Genomic DNA, 15390 nt, shown 5'->3' with positions numbered 1-15390 from the left:
ATGTAAATAATTCAGCACTTACCTGATTAGGATGAGGTAATGGATGACAATGGAGGGAACCAGCCAGCAGATCTTTCTATCTATCTACCCCTATAGTTTCTACAAAGAAGAATAGAGTTGGTGACACCTGAATATAAAGGTCGCCATATTCATCTGTAAAAAAGAAAATCCGAGACTGGGAACTCACATTTTCTACAGCGACATCGGATGTAATTTCTGGATCCAGATGTTCAGACCAAACTATAACTGGCCGCGTGCGTTCGTTACCAGTTTCCTGAATGATTGAATGAAAACAAACATGTTCCGTATCTTCATACTTGATTTCAGTAATAGGAATGAGGGAGATTCCAATCTGTACTTACCTACTATATAGCGAAACCACATGAAAGGGATTGTGCATGGAAGAACCAGCGGGGAAAGAAGACGCTGTTGAGCTGGAGTCCAGTCTGGCATCTAGAGCTGGGGACTGGGAGGAGGAGGCGGTGGGCTGTGAGAAGGAGTGTGGAAGTTGTGGCATTAGTGTCTGGCATTTAAAGTCAGATACTGGGCAGGCAGCAGCATCATTTACAGCAGGAGGAGGAGCTGGGAGACAAAATGTGGACTGCATTCGTATCTGGCATCTACAGTTGGGTAGTGAGGGCAGGTGGCAGCATCATTTATAACAAGAGGAGGAGGAGACGTCTGAACAAAATGATAAAACCACCCATCCCTTCAACCACCCAAACCTTTCTGCAGTATCTAGACCGAAATCCACAGTCCAGGTCCATTAACAACATTATTTCTTTTTTAGAAGACCACTGATCCATCACTGTAAATGTGCTCACTCACTGATGTTATCTTGTCTGTTATTCAGTAGAGTATGGATGGAGGTTGGCTGTAAGAAAACTACACACAGTGAGGCATAATGGCAAAATAGTTTTTAGGTTCACATTCTTGACCTTTTTAACATGATAGGTGATAACTTTAAGGTCTTCAGGGAACCCCTGCTATATTTACTATATTCACAGCTCACAGTACATTAGTTTGGTGGTTAATAGAAAGAATGTCTCCTACTGTGCTGACCAGTGGGAAGAATGTCACCCTCACATAATCATTGGTATCAGTTAAAATGTCTTGAGAATCACAATTGCTCAAGAACCCCTTGGCATCCTCTGGAGCAGTGGTCGCCTAACCCTTTCGGACCCACGAACCACTAAATTTACTGGCTCCAGACTGTACATGCACAGGGAGCCGGGTGTCACTCAAAGGGGAAGAAACTTCCTCTATAGTGATGTCATGATACCAGAACCCACCCACTCTCCTATCTCAGGTCTGAGCCTGCGATGGGAGAGTGGGCGGGTTGTGTCAAGAGACACAACCCACCCACTTTCCTGAGCCTGCGATCTATACGAGGTGCATGGTCTGCAGCTCAGGCCAGTGCGCCATCCCAGCAGGGTCCTTCTCCTGACCCCACTCAGAGGTGCACCAACCAGAGCCGTGGACCACCAAAATTTTCCCGAGGACCACCAGTTGGCAACCACTGCTCTGGAGGAACCCTGTGTAAGGAACTTACCCGTCCTGCGAGCCTGCGGTGTCCCTGGGGGTCCCAGCCACAAAGGGAGACGCCGCTGTAGCAGGCAGCATGGCCGAGGCTGCTGCTCTGCTCGCAGCTTGTCTCTCTCTGCAGGCGGAGGGATCTGTCCTGGCCAAACTACTGTTCAGCCAGGCAGCATCCCTTGCATCCCCTCGGATGTGGTTACTGAAACTCCTGCGCTCAGCACTCCTTTGCATGTGCAAAGTAGTGCACGTCCTAGGGGTGCTGTGGGAAGAGGTGCGCGTGCTACAATGCATCCCTCTTGTACCCCCCGAGGGCGTGGCACTCGGCTGCCTCACCCCGGGGCGGGACATAGTATGAATCCATCAGTTCTTCCAACCAGCTTGGTTATCTCCAGGAATTAGAAGCCAAAGCAGCAATAATATTTCTTTCTGACTATTTCTTCATAGACAAGAAGCTTACTTACTTGCCGAATGGCTGGGCAGATATAGCAAAACACACTAAAGAAGAAATTTAACGAGTTTTAAATTTAACAGTAACAGAAAAATGTTCACTTGTCACGCAAAATTCATGTTAGATGGTATAGTTACCTTTGCCTCTCAGTAAAATTTTGCAGTACAAAGTGACAAACAATGACATACTGTCAGTAGAAATAACAATACATGTGACCCATTGTGTAAAAAAAGGTCAATCAATTTGAGCCTGTAGGTTTGACTAACTAAAGAAACAACTTAAATTCAATTTTTTTAAATTATAATGTGAACTGTCTCTATCACCTTATTAAATCACCCTTAATAAGTATGCTTAATATGAATACAAAACAAACAAATGTTTGATGTTACCAGACTGGTCAAACCAGAAATACATGGTAGTGCACTACTGCCAACGGCAGCTATTCAAACATTCCATAAATAACTGTGATTGTCACGGTTGGGTAGACAGTGCCACTAGGGGGCGCTATGGCTTGCACAAAAGAGGTGTGAGCCCTTAGAAGGGCCAAGACACAGAGTCTAAGTCAGGGGTGAGCAATTTTTTTTAGTCAGGGGCCTTAATCTGAAATAAAACTGAACGTGACATCATGATGGCATACCCTCACCCACTCTCCTATCACAGATCTGAGCCTGCGATGGGAGAGTGGGTGGGTTGTGTGCAGATACACAGCCCGCCCACTCTCCCATCGCAGGCTGAGACCAGGGGGACTGGTCTACAGGTCTGGCAAGTGCGCCCCCCCCAGTGGGATCCTTCCCCTTACCCTGCTCGGGGTGGCACCTATCGGACTGTATACGGCCCACGGGCCGTATTTTGCCCATGCTTGGTCTAAGTGGCAACAATGTCTTCTCCAGAGCCTCTAGTGGTGAGGATGTTGCACTGTTAGTTACTGCCAGGTTACAGTGCTTGGGAACATCAGGGTGGCAAGCAAGCAAGAGAGGTCAGGTCACAAGCTATGGGTCAAATACCAGGGATCAAGGAAATAAACGCCAGTGACACAAGGAACACTGCAGATACAAGAACACAGAAGACACTGGAAGCAACAGGAGGTACAGATGACAAAGGAATTTTCACAAATAGAGGGGAACACTGTAACAGCACAAGTGAATTGGCTGGAAACAACAGACTGGTCAACAAGTGCTTAACACAGGAGCTGGACAGGGGAAGCACTGAATAAAGCTACAGGTGTACAGGAACTAGTTTAGCAGAGCTAGGGGGCTCAGCACTAGTGGAGACATCTTGCACGAATGCTGAGTGCTGTGTCTGAGCTAGCTAAATAGCCAGGGATGATCAGGAGGCCACTTCCTGATTGGCCGGCAGCATCAGAACTGGGTCAGAACTGCCCGCATGCGCAGGAGAGAGGTGCCTGCGCTTTAGTGAGGAAGAGGTAAGTGTGACAGGGGTACCACCAATATTACATAATCTATAAATCTCAGACTTTCAATAATCCCACTTTCTCTTTTTTTAACAGTACAAAGATAAGACAAAAGTAAACCATAATCCAGCGTCGACCTACTGTGATATTAGATTGTGTAAGTCCACATAGAGTGTTTTGTGCATTAAAGTTCAATAGGATCAATAGAATTTCCAAGTTAGAGCACCACTGGACTGTCTAATCGCCATTTAGAGCTCCACTTCACTTCCCGCTCTGCTATACTAAAATTACATATTCCCATCAGATGAGGCTCTTCATCCCCTATAAACTTTGTAAGTTTATTGCAAAGTTCTTGAAGAAAATATTGCCACCAAAATTGTTTGCGAAATTAGGGACCACATGTAGGAACATGACACAATGTGGAAAAGCTGTGTTTTTTTTGTAAATACAGTATTTTAAATGAAGCTGTCATCTCAACTCTTCTAATAGGTAATGCTGTAGCATTTACAGTAAATACAGCACACTAGCTTTCATTCTCAGTTGGACTTATACTGTATATATTGCGTAAATACATCAGCACCACCTTGTAGACTAATCGAGATTGTCAGCTGCATTTAAAACAGTGTAATTTCAACATAATTTTATTATTTTGACAAAATGTATTTTCACTGTTTTTATATTCCCACAAAAGCCCCCAAATTTCTTAATAACTTTGGTGGCAATACAATGCTAATTCTTTGCAATTTTTACATGGATGCAATTCAAAATTCATCACTAATATCAAATATGCAATAAATCCTTACCTATTGAAATAATGTGAATACATTGTCTAATCTAGGTGTTTTCTACCCAAAAACTGTCACTCCAGAAACATCATATACTCCCTGCATATTACCATCCGTTACTGTCAAATTACCAAGAAAAGTATTTTGCCTTTTCAGCAGCAAGAAATATATCTCCTTCTAGAAAATCTTGTTTACTGCTTTTTCCGACACCAAATGTTAATTGGTTTTTCATAGAAGTCTTTACACAGCCCTGTTTAATCTGAAAATGCTGCACACACAACAATTTAAAGTCTTGGTTGTTTTCGGCACGCTATTGAAGCTCCGTCTGCAGGAAACATACAAATACTCTCCTTATTAATTTCTTTGTGATGATAAAAGAAGAGAAAGGCCGAGATAAGACGTAGTTCAGAAATCCTATCCACATGAAGAGCTGCACAGATAAATGTAATTTTTCCAAAGGCAACAGACTGCTTTAGTCTTCAAAAAAAAAAAGACTGCAATGGAGATAATGCAATAAGGCATCACTATGAATTCTTAGCCAGCAGCTTTGCCTAAAATATGTTCAAAGAGTTGACTGCATTATCACAATTTCCAGTATTAAATGAGACAAAAGAGGGAGGATTAGAGGCTTGGGTAAACATTTTGCTATTGTTTTTTGGCTTAATATTCTTTTTCTAATATAAACTTGTCAGGGGGGTTTAACCCTCCTATTACTATTAGGTTTGCAGAGTTTTGTATAATACTGATTTATTTGTATTTTGAATAGTTTAATTCTCATGTCATTTTTAAGCCCTGTTCTTACACTAGTGTTTTGGTCACTGTAATGATTGTTTATATCACCTCTTTATGGCCTTTTAGGAGTCCTAGAGAGATGTAGGTGATATTTAACTTGCAGTTCAACACCAAGCACTGTTGTTTGGCATCAGTGTTATCTATGGATTCCACCAAATGCATCACTTGAACCTGTTTTACTGCATAGACAAGGCACATATCCAATAAACTAAGTAAAAAAGTGCAAACTTTGCTTCATAGTAATATTTATAACAATAATGATAGAATTACTGCATTGAAAATGAAAACATTATATACACTTATATACATTATATACACTTGGCAATGGCTGCCATGGTGTAGGGAAATGCTGCAAATATTATTATGATTGTGCCAGGGGTGGGTTTTAATGTATACAATACATAAAGGTCCCTATATTATAGCAGAAATCCCGTGAAGTGATGCATTGCATCATTAAGCAAGCACAAAACTTTCTTTACTTTCGTTGTCTAAACCTAGTTCTCCATTTGTGTCTCATATATACCCCGCTTCCCCCATAGACACTGCCCATCACAGTGGGAGGGTTTCATCCCCAGAGGCAATGCTATCAACAATAATTTAGGAGACTTTAGCATAAAAATCTAAATGCAAACCTATGCACTGCAAAGCAACCAACTAACTTGCCTTCCACCCTCTCCAGCAGAATATAATCCTCTTTGTTTTGATCTCCCACTACTCTTTTTCACCACAAGATGGTGCTGGTACTTGGTTATGGGCCCGGTGCTGTTACATTGTGATGGAGAAATCTCAGCCTTGCATTAATTCCAAATTCCAACTTAGTTTACACAGGCTGTTTATTTTGGACAGCTGCAGCTGATCCTAATCCTCTTCCGGTCACAGTTTACCACCAGGCTGCAGCAACTGCCTCCTCAGTAGTTTCTGTGACCATTAAGTTTCTGTATTTTTAAGAGCCATTTCCGTTGCCCTTACAAGGGGCTACACAATGACACCGAAGAACAAAAGAGCTCTGCACAATCAAGTTTATAATCCAAGAGGTAGGAAAGTGTAGTATACAATATATGGGAAGAATGGGATAGCTAGTGATTAGTGATGAGTTAAAAAAGAGAGGAAGATGGCTAGGAAAGTTTGAATGACAATTGGTTTTAATGGCTAATTTAAATGTGTTAAAGGAATAAGCAATCCTATTAGGACAAGGGAAGGAGTTACAGATATTTTGGAAAAGTCTTGCAGCTGTGCTTGGGAGGAGGTTATGGGTGAATTTTTTATATCAATTTGGGAATGTAGGTTGGACAAGAGCTGTGGAGTGATTTAAAATCAAAAGCTAGTAGCATGAATTTGATTCTGAAGTGAAAAATAAGCCAGTGTGGACATTTGCAAAAAGAAGCAGATGGAAATAGATAAATCCAGCTGCAGCATATATGATAGACCATAGAGACAAGAGTCTAGTTAGTGGAATTCTAGAGAAGAGAATGTTGCAGCAGCCAAGACAAGCGCATGTGCCAAAATTTGGTGGATTTTGTTGACAGCAAGAATGTGTTTATGAGATGCTGACAGTACAGATGAAAGTGACAATACCTAAAGATGTTTCGGATGTGAGAGTAAAGGCCAATGCACCAAGACGCCAATGCACCAAAGACAGCATGTGGGTTGGAACAAATGACTGTGTTTTTTACAATTTGAGAGATTTTATTAGGAGTTTATTTTTGAGGAGTTTTTATCGAAAAGTGAATGGGGTGTTTTGGTTTTACCCATTTGTTTTAAGGTATGGCTGACCAGTAGCATGAAACTTAATCCATTATATATAGGTCTATGAACTGAGCCTTGGAGTGGAATGGGAAAAGAAAAAAACAATAAAAATTACTAGTAACTCAAAAGAATAGCAGGTGAACAGGGATGTGAAATACCTTTTAGCTATTCTGATAACTATATCTGCCCCCCCCACAAAAATCAGCCCAGGAATGAAAGAAATAATGATGTTGTTACACTCTCTGAGGCTGACAGAATTTGCTGAAAGTAGCAAAACACAAAGGTGGATGGAAAATACTTATTTAACTATGTGTAGTGGTCCAGAACTTACATAATCCTTCGTTAATAGTTACTTCTAGGTAATCAGCAAAGCATTAGGAGTAACATGTTTTTCTCCATTTGCAAATTTTGTAACACATTTTGTAATTTTCAAGCACGGGACTAGGAAATGCTGATGTGATTATACTCTGTAAATATATTGAATGTGTCATTCTATATAAATAAATACATTTTCAATGTGACATTGTGATAGACTGAGTAGATATGAGGAAGAAGAAATACAGACCACTTTTAGTTTGTTGGAAATACCATTTATTTGAATGTTTCTATATAACTGTGCATTATATGTTTAGTTTCTGTTAATTGATGTGTAGTGTGACACAGTTAGGTTGGATTTCAAGAACTAGGGCCTGCCGGCACACAACTATAGATAATCAGGAGACTTTTGGCAAGTTGTTTTCAAATTCAGAAACCTAAATTAGCCATGCAGACCAGCGGGCTTACTTTTACTGTTTTTTGTCTACTTAATATTCAATCCCAACAAAAATTGTCTAGAGAAGGCTAACATTCTGTATTTTTGATCCTAAGTAAACTCTTCCATAAACAAATCTCTTAATTGTACTGTATATTTCTCCTGATACACTGTACTGTACTGTATATTTCTCCTGAGGTCCCTATAATGGTAGCAAAGACAATAGAAACCAGATAGGGGTTTTATATTTTCCCCACAAATGTTTGACTGGATTTGGGATAAAATCTCCTCTTCCTATTACAAAAAGTCATAATACAAAATCCATATTTGGACTTTCAAGGCAAGAAAATGTTCTATGTTCACAAAACGAGTTCCTCATAGAGTAGAGACTTCAACAAAACCATTTTTTTGTAATCAGGCAATTATTAGGGATGAGTAAGCAAGTTTATGAAACTCGATCTCGCTGCAAATTCGGCCGTTCTTGCTTACCGAAAATGTAAGCAAGAGCGACCAGTGTATATTTGCCAATCTAGATCGGATTTTAAATAAAAAAAGAATTAAAAAAAAAATTGCGAGCTGTGCTGATCCCCGGCACTGGAGGTTAAATGGGGACAAGCCAGAGGCATTCTTGGTCATCCCTAATAAATATTACTTTCTGTCTTAGTGTGTGTAATCTATATCACATCCTTAAATCAGCAAACTGATTAGAAGAAATCTGCTCCCAGTGAGGCGGACATGTCAACAGTTGTTTAAGGCTCTCTCTGAACAAAATGATAAAACCACCCATCCCTTCAACCACCCAAACCTTTCTGCAGTATCTAGACCGAAATCCACAGTCCAGGTCCATTAACAACACCCCCCCACAAAAATCAGCCCAGGAATGAAAGAAATAATGATGTTGTTACACTCTCTGAGGCTGACAGAATTTGCTGAAAGTAGCAAAACACAAAGGTGGATGGAAAATACTTATTTAACTATGTGTAGTGGTCCAGAACTTACATAATCCTTCGTTAATAGTTACTTCTAGGTAATCAGCAAAGCATTAGGAGTAACATGTTTTTCTCCATTTGCAAATTTTGTAACACACTTTGTAATTTTCAAGCACGGGACTAGGAAATGCTGATGTGATTATACTCTGTAAATATATTGAATGTGTCATTCTATATAAATAAATACATTTTCAATGTGACATTGTGATAGACTGAGTAGATATGAGGAAGAAGAAATACAGACCACTTTTAGTTTGTTGGAAATACCATTTATTTGAATGTTTCTATATAACTGTGCATTATATGTTTAGTTTCTGTTAATTGATGTGTAGTGTGACACAGTTAGGTTGGATTTCAAGAACTAGGGTCTGCCGGCACACAACTAGAGATAATCAGGAGACTTTTGGCAAGTTGTTTTCAAATTCAGAAACCTAAATTAGCCATGCAGACCAGCGGGCTTACTTTTACTGTTTTTTGTCTACTTAATATTCAATCCCAACAAAAATTGTCTAGAGAAGGCTAACATTCTGTATTTTTGATCCTAAGTAAACTCTTCCATAAACAAATCTCTTAATTGTACTGTATATTTCTCCTGATACACTGTACTGTACTGTATATTTCTCCTGAGGTCCCTATAATGGTAGCAAAGACAATAGAAACCAGATAGGGGTTTTATATTTTCCCCACAAATGTTTGACTGGATTTGGGATAAAATCTCCTCTTCCTATTACAAAAAGTCATAATACAAAATCCATATTTGGACTTTCAAGGCAAGAAAATGTTCTATGTTCACAAAACGAGTTCCTCATAGAGTAGAGACTTCAACAAAACCATTTTTTTGTAATCAGGCAATTATTAGGGATGAGTAAGCAAGTTTATGAAACTCGATCTCGCTGCAAATTCGTCCGTTCTTGCTTACCGAAAATGTAAGCAAGAGCGACCAGTGTATATTTGCCAATCTAGATCGGATTTTAAATAAAAAAAGAATTAAAAAAAAAATTGCGAGCTGTGCTGATCCCCGGCACTGGAGGTTAAATGGGGACAAGCCAGAGGCATTCTTGGTCATCCCTAATAAATATTACTTTCTGTCTTAGTGTGTGTAATCTATATCACATCCTTAAATCAGCAAACTGATTAGAAGAAATCTGCTCCCAGTGAGGCGGACATGTCAACAGTTGTTTAAGGCTCTCTCTGAACAAAATGATAAAACCACCCATCCCTTCAACCACCCAAACCTTTCTGCAGTATCTAGACCGAAATCCACAGTCCAGGTCCATTAACAACAATATTTCTTTTTTAGAAGACCACTGATCCATCACTGTAAATGTGCTCACTCACTGATGTTATCTTGTCTGTTATTCAGTAGAGTATGCATGGAGGTTGGCTGTAAGAAAACTACACACAGTGAGGCATAATGGCAAAATAGTTTTTAGGTCTACATTCTTGACATTTTTAACATGATAGGTGATAACTTTAAGGTCTTCAGGGAACCCCTGCTATATTTACTATATTCACAGCTCACAGTACATTAGTTTAGTGGTTAATAGAAAGAATGTCTCCTACCGTGCTGACCAGTGGGAAGAATGTCACCCTCACAGAATCATTGGTGTCAGTTAAAATGTCTTGAGAATCACAAATTGCTCAAGGACCCCTTGGCATCCTCTGGAGCAGTGGTCGCCTAACCCTTTCGGACCCATGAACCACTAAATTTACTGGCTCCGGACTGTACATGCACAGGAAGCCGAGTGTCACTCAAAGGGGAAGAAACTTCCTCTATAGTGATGTCATGATACCAGAACCTAGCCACTCTCCCATCTCAGGTCTAAGCCTGCGATGGGAGAGTGGGCGGGTTGTGTCCAGGGACACAACCCACCCACTTTCCTGAGCCTGCGATCTATACGAGGGGCATGGTCTGCAGCTCAGGCCGGTGTGCCATCCCAGCAGGGTCCTTCTCCTGACCCCACTCAGAGGTGCACCAACCAGAGCCGTGGACCACCAAAATTTTCCTGAGGCCGAACCCTGGTTGAGAAACACTGGTATAGTATATGAGCATAGTCACTTAATGAACCATGACCATAAAATAATAAAATTACCTGCTATAGATTTAATGAATCATTTAGTAAAGAAACCACTGTTACATAACTATTTACTTCACACCGTGCTCAGTTCACTTCACACGTGTCAGTTACTTAATTAACTCCTTTGAGTCTACCGATAGGGGGTAATCATTAGAAACTGTTGTTCTTACGAGAAGTGTATAACTTTTCAGCTTATTTTAGCTCCTTTTATGTATTAATCATTTATTCTCATGATTATTAAAGTAATCTGGTATTCCGCTATCAGCTAGTTCGTTTTTCACTTATTTTTCATCCTGCTTAGTCTACCAACAGCCAACATATTCCCTAATTTGCAAAATAAAAATATTATTTCTTAGTTTGCTCTATGCAAATGGAAAGGGTGTGTGTGAGTCTGCTTTAATTTAGGGAAAATTCCACATAAAGGAAAATCTATTTAAATTGACCTAGACTACATTAATGACATATGACTATAGTAGGGACATTAGATTGTGAGCTCCTTTGAGGGACAGTTAGTGACACAACTATGGACTTTGTACAGCGCTGCGTAATATGATGGCCCTATATAAATACTGTATAATAATAATAATAAAGGGAGGGGGTTGTCTTTTATTGCACGCAGCCAGAATACCCGACAAATTTTGCGCGTCATAGGCTTCCGCAAGGGTAGCTGTGCGCTTTGTAATTGCAAGTATTACATGTGGTCCAGGTATATTGTAGAACATAGAGAAATTTTAGTCTTTCATTAGAATACAATATACAGTAAAAAAGTTGATATTATATTAGACATATCGAACACAAAATAATACAAAATGGTATTATCCAATGTCCTAGAAATAAAGGGATTTTAAAGAAACACAAAATTAGTTTGTGATTGTTCATAATAAACTGACATAAATAATTAGTAATAGGTAATTTCGATAACAATCTATGTATATTTTAAAAATTGCGTTATGTTACAAATAAGTCCTTATTTTGGTTAAAGTGTATGGTCAGATATTCCATTCAACTGGAGTAAATCTCTAGATAAGGTTATTTACATATTCTGGAATGAGAAGGCTCTCATTCAATCACCAATGTTGGAGAAGGATATAGTATCTCAGGTGAGTAAAGATCTGTATATAATGATGTGGTGATAAGTATAAACATTACCTGGTCCCAGGGATATATGAAATGACAGATAAGAGCTGCAGCCGCAGCTCACCAGTCAGCTAAAGTAGCGTGCATACGGGAATCCCAGGTGTGTAGTATCCCAGGTATATATAGATCTGTATATAATAATGATAAAATAATAGAGATAAACATATAGAGGTAGCTGCATGTATGAGATGAAATATGATATATCAACATGTCTAACATAATATCAACTTTTTACTGTTTATTGTATTCTAACGAAAGATGTTCTACAATATACCTACAAATACTATACAAATACTATATAAATATGTAATACTTGCAATTACAAAGCGCACAGCTACCCCTGAGGAAGCCCACAACGGGCGAACTGCATCAGACATTCTGTCTGCGTGCAATAAAAAAACAACCCTCTTCCTTTTCTTTTGCATTGGCTTTTTGCGGTCCTGCCATCTATGATGACACTACAATACTAAGTAGGTGACCTATGTCTAGAAATATTTTTACTGATTAACAATTGGACCATGGAGATGTAGGTTCAAGTATACTTGTAAGGTACATTGATGATTGTACTACTTTACTTTTGGAAATGATACAAAATATATTACGGATTTTTGCCTTATAAACCCATTCTGTTCACTTTATCTTCTTTAAATTATCAGGATCGACAAACATCCCACTCAAGGGAAACTTTACGCTACTTAAGCTACGTACACACTTCCAATTTTTATCGTTGTTAAACGAACGACGAACGATCCTGCACGATATCTACGAACGATCGTTTAGCACCGATCCTGCACATAGAGATAACGACACGATCGTTCGTAGATATTGTACACACAATAGATACGATCGTTTGAGCGATACAGGGAGTGACGTGCACGACAGGAAGTGAACGAACGTTCCTTCGTCACGCATGCTCAGACCATGGACGATCAACGAACGATCGTACACACGAACGATGGTCAACGATCGTCATCCAATCCGATCCGCCGGTCCGGTCGTTCGTTTCCAACGACTTTCCTCGTTCGTCGGCGTCGTTGGTTACTTTTTTTACGAACGATTTTTGCCCAATCGATCGTTCGTCGTTCGTTCGTCGTTCATTTTGAACGACAAAAATTGGAAGTGTGTACGCAGCTTTACACATANCACTCCACCATTATTTGCTAAATGTTTGTTCTCTACTTAAAACAAAAAAAAGTTTTGTTTTTTTTTTCTTTTAAATTCCTTGGATAATGATTGGGTATCACAGTTTCGCCTCATTACCAAGGTAAGTATAAATTAACTTTGCTCAGGCTCTACTGCATTACTGAACATTGTGTATTTGTATGTGCTATATTTCATTTGTAAGTGTGTGCTACCAAAAGCATAGGTTTGTCTTGGGATATAACCTTTGTGCATAATAACTAAAAAATCTTTAGCAAAGAAATGATTTAAAATTATGAACAGAAATTTTAAACGATCTATGAAAATCATAATTCTAGTGCTTTGTTCCAGTCTATTAGATTGTAGACAGTTATGTGAGAGTGTTTGTTTTGCAGGAATTTCTAAGTAAGAATGTTATCCAGAGTGGTGCAGCAGTGCCCCCTGGTGTACAACTTTATGTACAACTATTAAAACATCATCTGAAAAAGGAAGAAAGAATGCTAAACTTCAAAAGAAAACCTTTAAACTAAGTTATAAGGTTTACAACCCGAACTCCTACTAATAGTGCAGCATCTGGAAATAGGCATTTTCATTAATATTTAAAGGGAAATAAATTCACCCAGTCCTTTTTTTATTTATGTTTTCTTCCCTACAACTCATGTTTCTTAGGGTTTATACCAGTAACACCAATTGACTGTGTTTTGTGTGTTGAAATGTGCACTTGTAGTCTTTATGGGAAGCCTGTGTAACAGGGTGACAACACAGAATATTTGAGAGACAAGTACAGAGCGTTGGTATGATATATTAGGAATTGCCTAAACCAGGTATTATTTGCAATATTTTTCAATATTTTAAAATATTGAAAAAAACTTGTGAAGTGAAATGAACATGGTAAAGCTGATTTGAGATTTTAGGCATGGAATCTTATACCTTACCTTATATCCTAATCTGTTAGCTCACACAGAAAAAATGCTAACGTAATAGAATGTGAAACATCCAATTACATAAAGGGCTTGATCTGTTAAAGCTCTCAAAAACTGTGGAAAGTTGACTGTCATAGGAGAAACTTGGTGATCCAACAAACCTAGAATGGATTTTTTACAAAGCAGTTGCTATGGGAAAGCTTTAAATACTGGATCAGATCCATTCCAGGTTTGCTGGATCACCAGGTTCTCCCGTTTTAGCCTTTCTTTTTTTTTTTGCCAGATTGCTCAACACACAACAGCACCCTTGCTATCTCGGCCATAGCAAAGGATATGACTGCCAAGTCACTGACGGCTTACTGTTGGAAAAGGATTTTCTACTAATATTTTATTTTGTTGGGCTTTGAAAGATAACAACATCTATACCTGAGCCAGGAAAAGCAAGCCAAGGGTAGAAGATCTTCTCTTCCGGTTCTTTGTACAACAGTGAGTGGCCAGACAGTAGTCATTAGAAGGCCCCCGGTAGGTCTTCTGGAGTAAGGGGCTGGTCACAAAAAACACCTTTTTCTACACCCCTGCTTTTTACATTATAGGGCTAAAGCATTCATTTTATTCAAATTTTATTTTACTTGAGAATCAACAGGGACCACTGAAGAATGTAAAAGGCAGGTTGCACAAAGAATAAAATATCGGACTTGGAAAACAGAAAGTATGAATATAAATGCCCATAGGTACAAGTCATTTGGACTACACCCTAGACTTTCATTGTACTATTCTGCCATATTGTGGAATCGTCACAGACTTTTTCACACTCAAAACATTCACTTTTAGTATCATTCTCTCTGTCTTCAGAATAACAGATTTGTCATATATTGTATTATACAGATATGAAAAAAAAAGGTTTCATACTTTACCCAACAGAAATGTTGTCTGAAACAGGAAATACAAATCCATATCTCACTTAGAGATAGGTACTTAGTGAAACTTGGCAAAGGGTACCATGCTCACCCTGGGATGAGAGAAGAAGGCTCCTTAAAGAGACAATTACCAGACACTCAACCTGAAATAACTATAGCCCTTCAAGGAATCTCTAACTTTCCCACAAGAATTGTGTGTGGCGACTAAAACTCAACCCAACCCGACCACTCCCAGTTTATGTGAATTCATCCTCATTCATAGGGATGTGATGGAATGATCCAAAATAAAACGGGTTGGGAGCATTCACGGTCCATTTACACATTTGATACCTGCCTTAAAACGTGACAACCATTCACACCAGAACATAATTTGTGTGGAGCGCTTTCTCTAGCCCTAACTATCATGGAAACACTGATTGCATTGTCAATAATAAAAGAAAATGAGCAAATGTAAGACTAATTGCAATGATTCACCTAATAGCAAAGGATCCAAGAGCAAACTTACCATAGCAACTAGATGGCTACCTGTCTTTAAAGTGGAACTGAACCTAAAAAGTAAAGATTTCCTACAAGGAACATTATGAAATGGTGTCTAAGCAGTAATCCTAATAAGTGCCTGGAATGTCTCCTAAAAGAAAGCTGTACACTTCCTTGTTTGTAAAGGTGTGATATTTGTTGAGGTCACTGGTGTATCGATCACTGTTCTCCAGACTCCAGCAGAGGAGTATAATAGG

Source organism: Pyxicephalus adspersus, chromosome 1, assembly GCF_032062135.1.
Source record: "Pyxicephalus adspersus chromosome 1, UCB_Pads_2.0, whole genome shotgun sequence".
Taxonomy (NCBI): domain Eukaryota; kingdom Metazoa; phylum Chordata; class Amphibia; order Anura; family Pyxicephalidae; genus Pyxicephalus; species Pyxicephalus adspersus.
This window is presented reverse-complemented; position numbering follows the sequence as displayed.